A 14762-nucleotide genomic window follows, 5' to 3' on the forward strand; every position below is an offset into this window, starting at 1 on the left:
CAACTGCATCTCGAAAATTACTATCAAATCCCCTAATTGGACACTGATAAAGCAGGGACTATATGTAGAGAAGAGTGCACTGAACTGTCCACGCCGTGAAGAGCAATGTCTGAGAGCTGTAGAACATAAGGAACAGAAGAATAGTTGTACCCACGTCTCGGCCTGTTGGAGGGGGCCATGGGTCATGGCTAGCAAGCAGATCAAATTGGAGGTGCTCCTAATTATCTCTAGTATGGCTCCACACACGATGATCACAGGAATGTTGCAAACCAACTTGTGTTACAGACTCACATCCTGGCCATGGTGCAAACCAAGGCTGCATCAATAAAGCTGTGTATTTGCACATGAACACAGAACAGGAACTTTAATAACGGAACTCTTCCCCCCCCCACCCCCTCTCCGCCCCCCGTTCAGGCTCCCTTAAACAGAAAGAACAGACAAGCCCCACTGGGAGTCTCCAGGCAAGTAGAACAGGTACCGGGCCAGAGCTACACAAAAGAGTGCCTCGTCTGTCGTGTACCTGGAGGAGGAATGTATCTGGCGCCATCTTGTCCTCGACCATTGCCCTCTTTTTGGGTTCTGAAGAGGAGGATAGGAAAATCTGTCTCAAAATTATTACAAGCTCTGGCAAAGCCAGTTAGTCTGCCTTTGGTAGCTTTCCGGGGTCTTCTCAATATTTTTTGAGTGAAAACGTATGCAATGTACAAACATAAATGTTATAAATATCAAAATAAAGGTGTGGCCTGGCAGCCGAAACATACAAGCCATGTCAGTGAAGTGCACTCCTTTTTCAGGTGGCTGGAATGTGATCAGGCAAAATTCCATCACTCGCATGTCAAGACAGCCAATGTATGAAGGGTGCTGACCCACTGTAGCATGCTGCATCCTGTGATGGTCAAATGCAAAATGCTATTTGCACAAGACCACAATAATAGATGAAAAGGGCTGACTGAAAGTCCAGCCTTCTCGCAGCACAGCCTTCTCCTTTGCCCCAGTCATCCTCAGTAGCAACCTTAGACACTACAAAGAACTCAAGATGAAAATGATCCACATACTTCATGTACATTGGTCCAAGTCCACAACACAGATGTACTTATGCCACATCGCTTACTAAAAAGATCACAGCTCTTCGTTCATTGGACCTCGCTCACCTACCGGCATAGAGAACACACAGAACTCCCCAGTTGCCAACATTTGCATTCTTTGAGCCAGGACCTCCGGTACATCAACGGAGAAAGTGAAGGCAAACCTGAAATATCAAACAAACTATGAACAATGTACAGACTCTACAACTGCCTGTGAGAAAGGCGATGGAACAGTGAACAGCTCTCCCGGCCTGACACACACCGAGTGTCGAAGGTTTCTCACCTGCTTGGCCCCCTGGTCATCTGCTGCGGTCGGGCTGGCGGTGGCCCACCGGCTACCTTGTTCTGAAAGGAATGCTGAGGGAGCATATCCCAGGTGAGTAAGGGATCAACTTGGCCTGACAACTATGTCTTTTGAGGGTTGCTCAGTTATGCTACAGGTGTATTTCAGAGAAGATGCCTGTGTGTACAGGGCAAAATGTGCTCCCTCTTGGGAGTCTTATAAGGTCATACTGTGACCAATGCCCTGGAATTGGGACGCTACAGTGACACAGGACACTGCACTGGGAAGAACTTAATCATGTTGATGGTGGACCCTGTTGAGAGAGTCACTGGACTTAGCCTGGTCTGTCGTTGTCTTCCATAGACAAGTGAAATGCTGAACGTTGCTGACACCGTGGGATCTCTCTGAGAAAACCTTTTTGAGGGCACTGTCAGACCTGAGGCATAACTGTTAAGACGCAGAGCATTAACTGGCCCTACAGTGGAATCACCTGGTGGGACAATGGAGAAAACAATGTCACAATGGAGCCCACTTCCTCTGATCTTATGGCAGCCATTGGGTACCCTTAGATCTGCACTGAAACATAAAATTGACTCTTAGTAGAAATGTACTTGATCAGCGCTTAGCTTCTTAAAGTTGCATATAGAATTAAGGCCACTGAGGGACCAGTTGAAACTAAGTTCTGGTATGATCAACATGCATGTCACAACTATCCAGAAAAAATGACCGTCATGGAGGCCAGGGTTGAAGATGCGGAGGGGATGCCACATGGCAACGACTTTTAAGTCTTCCTGAAAGTTTGGGAGGCTGTTCTTTGGAACTGTTCACCTTAAAGGTTTGTCAAAAACCTTTTTTTTAATACATTGAGCTCTGATGCCTCCACTGAAGACCGGTACATTGCTTAGAGCAGTGATAGTTACATTTCTTAACTTCCACACCAGGGACATCACTCTCCAGAGTGCCAGTTAATGTTAACAGGATTTATAAAGCGCACAAATACCCAGAGGTGTCTTGGCGCTGAGAACACAGTAAGCCCGCTCATGCGTCTAGTTCTGGAACAGCCAGGTTTTTAGTCCTTTCCTGTAGATGGAGAGGGAGCTCGCACTTCTGAGCTCACTCAAAAGAGTGTTCCAGAGTTTAGAGATGCCGTAGTGAAAGCTGCGGCCACCCCAGTGCAATGTTCGAATTCTGGGCACTGTCAAGAGTCTGGTCCCTGTAGAATGGAGGTGTCTGGTTGGTTCATACCAGACAAAAAGGTTTTGAAGAAAGGAAGGACCTATGTGATTCAGTGCTTTGTAAGCCAGACACAGAGCCTTAAATTTGATGCGTAGTAATACAGGAAGCCAGTGCAGACCGCGAATCTCTTTCGATACAGATTTGCACCTGGGAATGTTGACCAATAGCCATGCTGCTGTATTTTGCACGACCTGAAGCTTTTTTAAACACTGCTTCTGTATGTTCAAATAAAGCCCATTACAGTTATCCAGTTTGGACTGGATTATTGATGTTACCACAGTTTTTCTAGTATCCGTGGGGATATAAGGAAAAATCTTCCTTATTTTCTTAATAAGAAAATGGGAGGTGGAGACAGTTGCATTTGTCTGCTGAGAGAGCGATAGTTTGTTGTCAAACCATACTCCCAGGTTCTTAGCCTTGACCACTGGTTTTGGTGATTCTCCCATCTCTGCCGGCCACCACAGATTGCCTGCATATTACCAAAGATCAGGACCTCTGATTTTTCAGAATTGAGTTTGAGACCATGTGTACTCATCCATCTATTTATTGTACACATACAGTTCTGAAACTGTTGAGTAGGAGGAGCCTGATTTTTATATGCAGCCACCACTATCTGGGTGTTGTCGGCGTTAGACGTCAGACTAAACCTAAAATCCCGGATCAGAAGAGCCAGTTCAGGGATATAAACATTAAAAAGAGAAGGGCTCAAGGAGGAGCCCTGTGGTACTCCGCACGGGAGGGTATAAGGTTCAGAGTGATGCCCATCAACCGATACTGTTAATCTCCTGTCCTTAAGAAAGGAGGACAGTAGGGCAAGTGCTGTACCCCTGACCCTCAGACTCTCCAGCCGCTGTTGCAAGAGGGTGATCAACAGTATCAAAAGTGGCTGACAGATCGAGGAGCACAAGGGCGGCTGTGACTCCTCCATCCATCACCGCTCTGATCTCCTCTGTGGCTTTAATGAGTGCCGTTTCCGTACTGTGCTCTTGGCGGAATCCAAACTAGACGTGATCAAGCAAGTTATTTTCGCAAATGAATTGGGATAGTTGAATATTCATAATTTTGTAAATTATTTTGGCTGGTAACGGCAACCTGGCTATAGGTCGGTAGTTCGGGTTGGTCGCATCCAGGTTAGGTTTTTTTAACAGCCCAAGGATGGAGTTATCTTTACACCTGGAAGGAAAGCTGCCAGAGTCAAACAGAATTAAAGATTTCTGTGAGCCCTGGACTCACCAAGTCCGCTATTTCTTTCAGAAATCCCGGCGGGCATGGGTCGGAGGGGGATTCCGACTTTGCTTGTTTTATATATTTTTCCACTGCTTCAGCTGAAGTGGGAGAGAAGCTGAGCAGGATGTTATTTATAGGGTCAGGGCTTATCAGTTGAGTGGTGGAGAGGTGAACTGATGTATAATCAAAAACCTTAAAAATGTCCAGGACTTTTGCTTTAAAAGCAGCTGCAATGTCGTCACAGGACTTTTGATTTCTCTTGCTCCCTGTATTTTTGGGTATGGTAAGTTTGTTTACTACAGCAAATAGTTCTTTAGGGGAATTTTTTGCTTTCTCGATCTGTTTGGTAAAATAATCCCTCTTTTCTGATATCAATACATTTTTATATTGTGTTAGGGCAGTTCTATACGCTTTTTTCTCAGCTGTGTGATAATTTGCTCGCCAACACCTTTCTATTCGACGTCATTTTTGCTTTTCTTTCCGTAGTGTGTCAGAAAACCAGGGGGTGCTCATTCAGTGTATTTGGTGGCAGCTAATTCTGAGTGACCATTTAGTTGTGGTAGTGAGCCCTCCAAATGTGTACTGAGGATCGTTTTGTCCACTTTACTCCATTCTGTATGGCAGGGGGCTTAGAGGTCCCTCCGAGCCCGACAGTAGTGACTGGAAGATTGAACTTAATTAACGAATGGTCTGACCATGTCAAAGGAAGAGTTTCTTTTAGTATGAGACCATGGGCCGAGGTAAAGATACCGGCTAGCGTGTGCTCCGCCTCATGGGTGGGGGTCTGTACTAGTTGAGTCAAGCCTACAGCTCTCAATGTGTCTAAAAGTACCCCTATCTCTCTATTGTCCTTGTCTTCCAGGTAAAAATTAAAATCTCCAAGGATGGTGAAATCATTGTTTAATAGAGTAGGTTCAAGAAGGCTATCTAGATTCAGAGTGAAGGTGCTTCTAGTGCCTGGAGGCCAATACAATAAAATGCCTCTGAAAGTCAACCTAGGGCTGAGTTCGAGGGCGAAGTGAAGAGCCTCATACGAAGGCGTGGAGGTAGGGTGGAAAGTTACTGGGAAGTGCTCCCTGAAGATAATTGCTACTCCGCTGCCTCTTTTTAATGGCCTATCGACCCTGATAGCCCAAAATCCAGCAGGGGTTGCGGTGACTAAGTCTGGGTCGGAGGCAGCATCTGCCCAAGTTTCTGTTATAAAAAGTATGTCTAAATCAATGTTTAAGATCATATGTGCAATTTCATGCTTTGCCAGTGATCTGACGTTTGCAAGGCCACAATGAATTTCAGCACTCTCTGGGAGTTTGGAAGAATTATAACTCCGGGAAGATTTGGGGGACTGGAAGGCACTAATACTTAGTAGTTGCGGGAGTGTAAAACCGCAGGTACAGTTTGCGTTACCTTCACCAGCAATTACCAAGCAGCAATTATCCCTGGGGTTATTGAGGAGGAGTAACTCCCTTGCGGTATATCTGAACATATGCGAATTCAAAAGACCAGGGGTTCTGGCCCTGGGCCTGGTCCAGGCGCAGACGCGTCAGCGGCGCGCCCGCTGAACGTTCGCACCATCTGGCTGTTATATGTGGAATTCAGGTGGACGACTAGACCGCTTCCAACCGGAAGTGTCTTGTGGCTGTAGTGAGGAGAAAGTGGTAGAGGTGGGTCCGCCCTCCGCGCAATCGGAACGGCAGCCATGGCGGAACGGGGTCGGCACCCACTCAGTGCAAGGAACAGGCTAAAGTGCAGTATACCGGTGAGCAGCAATAAAGGTTTAAAAATAGCAGCAATAGATGTTTCAAACGGCAGTATAAGTAGCAATGTTTAAAAGTAAATGCGACGCAGCCAACTGTAAAATCAATTAGAACATAGCATGAGGCAAGGCTAAGAGGTGTGAGGCGCCAGCAGGGCTAACTTGAGTGGAACAGTGTACAAAGGCCACGTAATTTGAAAATTCCTGGACTACAGACTGGATGTACAACGCCAAAGGAATTCTTTTTAGGTGGTGTAGAACAATGTCTAAGAAGCTGACCTTCAGTGAATGCTTTTTGCCAGAAAAATTGAGAATTGCCAAAGACCAAAAGATAATTTTCTTTTACTTCTTCCAAGATAGTATGTGATCGTATCAAAAGGGGGGAGGAGCTACATTGCATTTAAAGGAATAACAAGACTAGTACTGATGCAAGAAGTCGGGGAAGAAGACCGTGAAACTGAAGTGCATCCTGTGACAAGGTTGTCTGCTTGAAGATGGTACCCTGGAGATAGCCCACTGGGATCACCTGATACCCTCACTTGTGGTGTCGGTCGAAAAAAACAAATCTTTATTCGGTCAGTGCATCAGTACAATACCGTAAAAGCACACAAAAAAGACATACATCATAATAGCGCAATGATAAAACTATGATTATAAAACAAAACTTTCATTAGTTGATATACCATAAACATTATCCAAAAGCAAAATTAATAGAGGCATCTGGATATTTAGTAACAGGCTGCCCTGACATAATCCATACAACGAAAACCTCAATTAAGGGCCCACTATGTCAAACGAAAAAACTTTAAGGGAACTTTATCTCTGACGAACAATCTATACAAGTTTAATATTTAAACAATGAAAATTTGGTCCAACGTAAAAGAAAAGCCCAATCATTCAGTTAAAGAATTTGAATCTAACAAACATACTGAAACTACGTTATTTCATAACAAAACAGTTCCTATGCTAAAAAGAATACTACAAAGCTGGTCAGGAAGAAAAGTCCGAAATGTGGCCTACTTAGGAGGTATACTTCATTCTTATCTTCAGCGCAGTACAGATATAACTGATTGGGAGTCTAAGCGCTGTAAGTAATCTAAACCATCTATATGCACGCACATTCATGAGATGTAATAATGGACATGAAAAACGCGATCTCGGGGTGCGCTACAATGTGCAAGAGAGCATAAAGTGCGTTGTAGATTGGGGAGAACAAGCGAGTGGGGTGAACCAAGAACCTGTTAATGGGAAGGCAACTAAAAAGTACTTAATCTCAAGTGTGTGAGGTAGACTCTATGCTCAGGGTTAGCTACCCACAATAAATACAGTTCCACCTCTTTTGAAGTCGAAATTGGCAATAGCGAAGAACCAATCACATTTCTAGGGACCTTTCTAATCTGCCATTTTTTCTGGGAATGGAAAAATTGTGCTTTACTCCTCTTTAGAATAAACGCCTGTACTGCCTAGTGGGTTAAAAAGAGTGCTCATACCAAGGTCTTGGATGGCCCTCTTTACATAAGCAAGCCATGGGATAGAAGCAATATTATTTAAGCTGCGGCAGTCCTCAAATATCGAGCGGGAAAAACTAGTCTCAGGTGTGCCCCTCAGTTTCGGCCACAATAGCAAAGGGGCCATTTTCACTTGCTCCTCCAAATAATACAGACCTAGTTCTAGATGTGAAATCAAGCTTGGCGATGTTTTGGGGATGGCCAATGGCTGCACAAGAATTTTTTTTCAAGAAACTGCAAATTACCCAAACCGGCACACCCCCAAACTCCCGCACCGTGGATTCCCACTGAAAGGCATTTGCTCTTATATAGCAAGATCATTTCTCTAATTGGCTTACGCCTAGCTTTGCATCCATATTTAGTAACAACAAGGGCACCCAGAAAAGGTCGGCCAGGGACCCTGGGAAATATGTATTTACAAACAACAATGGTCCCTAGAAAGTTGAGAATAGTGTAGAAGGATAAATAAGGACTCAATCAGTGCTTATTTAAGAGACTTGTCCAGCCGGACAGTGGTCATGAATTTTACTGGTACATTAAATAAACAAAATAACATAAAGATTCACAAAGTGGGACACAAGCCTGTGTCCTGTACGAACAACGAAGATTGTGCAAAACAAAGAAGAACATAGGTACAGGCAAAGAACTAGGTTTGCTGCGAGGAGCGCAGATGGGAAATGAAACAACAAACAATTCAAAGAACAACCTTATGCGTTACAGTAATTATTTTGAGCATATAGGGTGTTTTAAAGTGTCGACGGCGTTTCGATCCATTGGGGGAATACAAGGATCATCATCAGGACAACAATTATTATGCCTGTAGGATGTAACCTGAATAACCGCGGTTGCGGTAGATTCGGCGGGGCACCCGCACTGACGGTATACGGCTCTCCGTATCGACGGATTCCCAAGGAATTATCAACATCACGATCACTCCATGAGCACGGTCATACGGCTCAAACTTCAATCCCGTAACGGGTTCTGGCGTTCTTGCCACGCTACCCACCAACTGCACATCTACTACGGAGATCACGATCCCTCGAGCAACGGCACCTCCTCTGAATCTACCGCAACCGCGGTTATTCAGGTTACATCCTACAGGCATAATAACTGTTGTCCTGATGATGATCCTTGTATTCCCCCAATGGATCGAAACGCCGTCGACACTTTAAAACACCCTATATGCTCAAAATAATTACTGTAACGCATAAGGTTGTTCTTTTAATTGTTTGTTGTTTCATTTCCCATCTGTGCTCCTCGCAGCAAACCTAGTTCTTTGCCTGAACCTATGTTCTTCTTTGTTTTGCACAATCTTCGTTGTTCATACAGGACACAGGCTTGTGTCCCACTTTGTGAATCTGTTATTTTGTTTATTTAATGTACCAGTAAAATTCATGACCACTGTCCGGCTGGACAAGTCTCTTAAATAAGCACTGATTGAGTCCTTATTTATCCTTTTACACTATTCTCAACTTTCTAGGGACCATTGTTGTTTGTAAATAGCTTTGCATCCAGCCGCAAACGTCTGGGGTCTCCGAGAAATTAGCGTGTCCCATTTTAGGTTAGCATCAAGCAAAAAACCTACATAATCAAAATTGGATACCTTAAAGATTGGTGTACCTCCAAATGAATAATTTCTTCATTGGGTGTATTTTGGGCCACATGTCAAAATAAAAGATTTCTGATGGTTGACTTTCAGATTTACATTTCCCATAAAATCTTTAAATGAATCTAGCAGTGCCTGTAAACCATTGGCTGTACAAGTTATAAGAACCGCATCGTCTGCGTATAAAAGAACGGGAACCAAGCGAAGACCAATTTTTGGCATGTCAATGCTTAATAACACCAAATCAAATATTTTGATGTATTAGAATGGTGCTAGGATACGACTCTGCCTTAGCCCTCTCGTAGCCCGTATTGATTCGGTACTTTTTCCTTTTTGAGTGTAACGCACTTTCATAGTTGTATCCCAGTGTAGACACTTGAGGAGCTTTAGTAAGGGTGTCTCAATACGTGCCACATCCTTCAACTCTCAAAGTTTCACACTGTGATCGAAGTCAAAAGCACTGGAGAGGTCCATAAAAGCCACGTGTAAGGCACCCCTCCTGGCTTTGACATATTTCCCTGTTATTTAAAATAAATTAAGAGCTTGTTCAACTGTGTCTAGCCACAGCCAGAATCTATATTGGACCTACGAAAAAAAAAGGAATTGGCAGCAACCCCGTCTTCCAGCTTGCCCAATACAACTCGCTCTAATATTTTAATAGATGAATCTAGTAATGATATAGGGCGATAACAGGATGGAAGATTCCTATCTCCTTTTTCGAAAATTGGCACAATGGTTGACTTTCTCCAAGATCCAATTGGGCCACCCCTTATGCCAGCTTGGAGTACATTGGTATTAAGGGTGCCCGGAAGGTGGGATTATGCCTAAACAAATCGATAAGGCCTCCATTGGGTCCTAGCCCCTTCCTGGCTGGGCATTTCAGAATAGCCTTGGTGACATCTGCTCGGTAGATAAGGGGGAAAACAAGCGATCTAGTTTTGGAGGCTGTTCTATCACTAAATTATGTAGGTCAAAGATTTGTGAGAACAGAAGGACCCAGTTGTTAGCTGGAATGTGATATTCTGTGCCAACATTTGGACATTTGTGGAAAAAAGGGTGATTTACTGTTTCCCAAAATGCTCTACTATCTCTAAAATGTGCAGCTGCTTCCAGATCTTCCCAAACTTTGATTCTAATTTCTTACTTTTTCTAGGACACGTTTATATTCGTTTCAAGCGTTCCATAAAGCAGATATATTAGGGGGAATTGTGTTAGTGACCTCTTAAAGGATTTTAAGGGCAGCAGTACAATCTGGGTTAAATCATGTATGAGCTGGGTGTTCCTTGAGTGACTTTTGTCTGGTCAACATATGTGCTACAAACCACTGGAAAACTGTCTAGGACTTTAATCGAATCAGCTTCCACAGACAGGTAGCATGTTATGTCCTCATATGTATCAATTATCAGGTACTTGAAGAAATTATTCAGCTCTATGCTATCACACTTCAATACAACACCCTTATTTAAGGAAAATTGTAATAAAAGACTAATACTGGGCTTGTTTGTAAAGAGAAAGAAAAACTAACAATAATAGGATTATGGTTGCTGAATATGGTGGAGGGAGTTTCATATTGGACTAGTTTAGGGACCAATTTTACAGAGAGTAAGATAAAATCAATTGTGCTACCTCTGCCCCTTCCAACAAACATACGATTAGAGAAGCCCAGACCTTGCATGTCTAGTGAAAAGTGTGTAAATTATGTGTCAAGACTATCTGCTTCAAGGCTTTCCCATATGCTGTGTGTTAAAAGTGCTTAATGTTATCACACGATTTTCACTAAGTCAACGTCTAGCAATATTAAAATCTCCTGACCAAATAAGAGACACAAGGCTGCTTTCACTGTAAACTAAATCTGATAGAAATGTATCCAGCTTGTCTATTATAAAAACTGGTTGTACTGAAAAATAATTGAAATAAAAATTAATTAGCAAAGTGTTTTCCAAGTCTGGCTGGAACAACTTTAAAATCTGATAGCATGGGGTAGAGACTATTTCCTTAGCACTGCACTTGCTAGCAGTACTAGAAACTAAGACCGCTAAACCCCCTTACGCCCTTCCTGATACTGAGGGGATGGCTGGAGTATAGAAAGATTGGTAACCATCTACATAAAAGTGTTTGAGAGCTTATAAACAGCATATAAAGTCAAAATTCTTGATGAAGAGTAACCAATCGTCATTTTTCAATTTCTAGTGAATCCCCGCAATATTCCACGAAAGTAAGTGGAAGCCGGAGGATATCTCGACTTGTTTCTGTGCCAGACCAGGGTTAAATAAATCCTGGTGATGACTTGTGGACTCTGGAACGATTGAAAGTGAGGTAACAGTATCAGGTCAAATAGGAGTAATTGGCCGTCAATCTATTTAGGACAAGCCAAATAAAGGATCAAAACGATTGCTGGTGAGGATCGGAGCCATAGGCACGTATACATTTATGGGACTTTTTATCTGTGCCTGATCGTATCATAGCCCTAGTGGGAGGTGGATGATATAAGAAACCTCAATGGAGGGAAGTGTTTTTGTCTGCTGGTTTGTTAGGTAATTTTATGGTGTCATATTTGCCTGCACACAAGTAAATTCTGCAAACTACTTATACAAGCCTTTAGGATTTGCTGCATTGACTGGAGAGGATAGGAATTTGGTGAATACCGGGATCCCTGTTGCCCCTTCCCCATTAGTCTTCAGCCCAGATTCTCTAGAACAGAGATGGATATGTCAACCTGGTAGTCCCCAGGAAGGGGGAAGTTGTGCTGTGGTGGTGTGATTGACATGTTCCGCACTTTTGATTTGTTGTATGTTTGTTATATTTTTTTCTGGGAATTGGGTGGCTGGGAGAAGCCTGGTCCCGAGGTTATATGGAGGCTTTAACTGCATTTTTGTATGTTTCAGTTGAGATTTTTAAACTGTAATTGTTGCTCTTTGTGTGGGACATTTTTTTACACAGGGTTGGGTGATGTTTTGGATGTGTTGGGCAGGACAAGCAATCTAAGTCATTGAATCGTAAACTTCACTAATTGTCGGAGGAATTGTGGGGAAATCTTGGATACTACTTATCCATCCTGTAAAGACCACTAGTGTGATTTCTGCAGATAGCATTCCGCCCATGTGACTGGATGTCCCTTGGTCATTTATGGACCCCTTGATCTCTGTAGCACTTTGTTGTCCTGTATATCTTTTTTTACATTTTTTAATGGAATATAGGTCAGGTTGCTACTTTATTGTCCTGAGGACGACCCATTCAAATTACTTCTTGGGTCGAAACATCGACTAATTTGTCTTACTCATGTTTGCATTTGTTGCCAGACACAATAGATATACGAAAAACTATTTCTGAATTGGATTTGATTTTGTGTACTGATAAAAGTGTTTTTAAAAAAAGTACTAATTGTTGGTAAACAAAAATTTTAAGTGTCAACTGAATGGGTACAGAGTTTTATTTCTTGAGGAATTTTTTACTTAAAATGCAATGCAAAATCAATTATTTATAAAACAAAAATTCCATATTTTGATGTACAAAATGCAAAGTAAAGAGTTGTAACGTTTACATAGCACCGCAAAAAGCAAAAGATTCTCTCTGTACAATCAAGGAATTACAAATAGCGAATGGGAAAAGCCATGTAAAACCCATTTAGCAAATTACGGATTGTTGCAAAAAATTACTCTTGGATGAAAAAATACCAGCAACTCACACCATGTACAAAATATAGGAGGCACACCCAAGATGTACAGACGCGTTCAGAACAGCGTCTCTGTATGTCATGGTGTGGTACATAAAATATATAGGAGCAGAGTAGACGTGGAGACTAAGAGAGGAGCCAGATGCACAAAGGAAGTTTACATTCACAAACCCAGAACAACTGACTGTGTGAATGGAAATTACCAACATAAAGGGCATAACAGTGAATTGTGGTTCATAGTTATTACGAATGACGATGCACACCTTGTGAGCCCTTGAGAGCTGCAAAGGAGAAGGACCAACAAAGAGGCTGTCCCTCCTCCTAATGACTCCGGAATATGCCCAAATGGTTTACCACCACTCCTGTTCGCAAGATGCTAATTCTTGACAGTTTTCGCCCTGCATGAGAGGCAGCAGATATTGTGAGGAGTAGACAGAAGTTCCTGCTGACACCTGCATGGTCCCCTCAATGTTTCAACCATAAGGTACCACTTTTTATGGATGATTTACAGCAAATAGCCAAGGTACACAGTATAGCCCACTGCAGGTTGGTACTGGGAGCTTAACTAGCGTGACAGATCATGTCAGATACACAGACTACTGGACTAGCATTAGGGATTAACCCACTATGAAAAAGAACAGCAAGTAAAATTTCTGCGCATCAAGCAGACAATGTAGAAAAACACATTGGAGGACTTATTTGTTTAACCCACTGGAAATCTAGAGCTGGCAATACTGGTTAAAACAATGACCTGCACTCTCTTCTGGTGGAAAAAAGGGCCTCTATTGAGTGTGCAGTGAGGAGCATAGAGGAGAACCCAGAAGGCCTGTCGAGTAGGGATTTAGTTGTTGAGCATAAATTGAAGAGGACTGAAAATAAAATGTGGGTACTGGAAGGGCAGGCAGTGTAAGTGGAGGCTAACTTGAAAGAGCTGAAGTCCTTCCACTTGATTGTGGTGCATGACATTAGGAGCAAATTGAGGCATTGGTTAAAATGCAGATGGGTAACATCTTAGGGCAATGGGCACCCTGGCTCAGATCTTCCTCATGCTCTTTAGGACAAGGTGGTAGAGATGTTGACAGACGTGCTGGGGCTACAGTGGGATGCTTAGAATGACCTTAATCTGAAGGCTTATAGACTATTCCTGAAGGTAGGCAGACCTTTAGGAGGGAAAAAGAGGCATTGTAATTGTGTGGTCCGTGCGTCGGACTAGAGGGAGTGAAATTTGAGTACCACAGTACTGAAGAAAAAGGTGGTTAGGTGAGATGCTTTTGGTGTTTTCTCCTGACCTAAATGTGAACACCTTGGCAAGGTTAAGGAACCATGTGGGCATCAAGTGAGCACTAGAGACAAAGTGTGTGGTGGCATCTGTGGGCTTTCCTGTGAATCTTCAAGTGGAGCACAATTTGAAACATGGTATGCTTGCACCAGGTAACAATCCAAGGCTCTCCTTGAAAATTTGGATCCCAGCACAGTCTGACTCTAGTGTGTTGGTATTGCAGGGTTGCATGATGTACTCATAGAATGGGGGTCCATTTGTTTCCTGGAGGCTTTACGAGGGGTCGGGGTGATTCTTGTAGGTTGATGTCTCGGTATTATGTATGCAAAATGTGCATATTTCATACCACAAAGGGGAGAAATACTCTTGTCAGCAAAAGCCCGCCACTTCTAGGTTCCTCTATCCAGAGGGAACTGCCCTTGCAAGCTATGATTCCCTCAGTAATAAGAACAGGCAAAGCCAATAGGTCTGGCTTTAATGTGCTAACACTTGCAAACTCATGCATGCGCTAATGCTATTTGCACGTGTTAGCCCTTTAAAGCTGTACCGATTGGCTTTGCCGATGCTAGGTGTACTCTGAGTTGTAGGGGTTGTCAGTGTACCGGGCTAAACCCTATTTTGTTGTTTGATCATCTACTTTCAACAAGCAATAAAGCGTCTTTAGGCCACAGGCTGCAATTTGGAGACAATCATAGGGCCTTATTGACACTGTTTGGTCCCTGCATACAGCGGCCTGAATAAATACAACCTTTCCAAAAGGAAAAGTCCACTTATTTCCCTATACCAGTTCCTCTCCACCTCCCCTTTACTCATCCCAAACCCCCTCCAATGGCTATAAACTCCCCCCCACCCAAAAAAGTAGACCCTTCCCTCTTATCCCTCCACTATTTCTTTTCAATCCAAATAACAGACTAACATCTCCCCCACTCAAATTAATTTCATACTTCACTATAGTATTTCACCACTAATCCTTTATGGGTTCCGGAGTAGCGTGCTGCTCACTGAAACACGCTTCAACACCTCATCAAGGGTAGTAAGCACTATATAAATGCAAACATTTTCCCTTTTCTATCCCTCCACTTTCCTGCTCTATCCAAATAACTGACTAACAT

Source organism: Triturus cristatus, chromosome 10, assembly GCF_964204655.1.
Source record: "Triturus cristatus chromosome 10, aTriCri1.1, whole genome shotgun sequence".
NCBI lineage: Eukaryota > Metazoa > Chordata > Amphibia > Caudata > Salamandridae > Triturus > Triturus cristatus.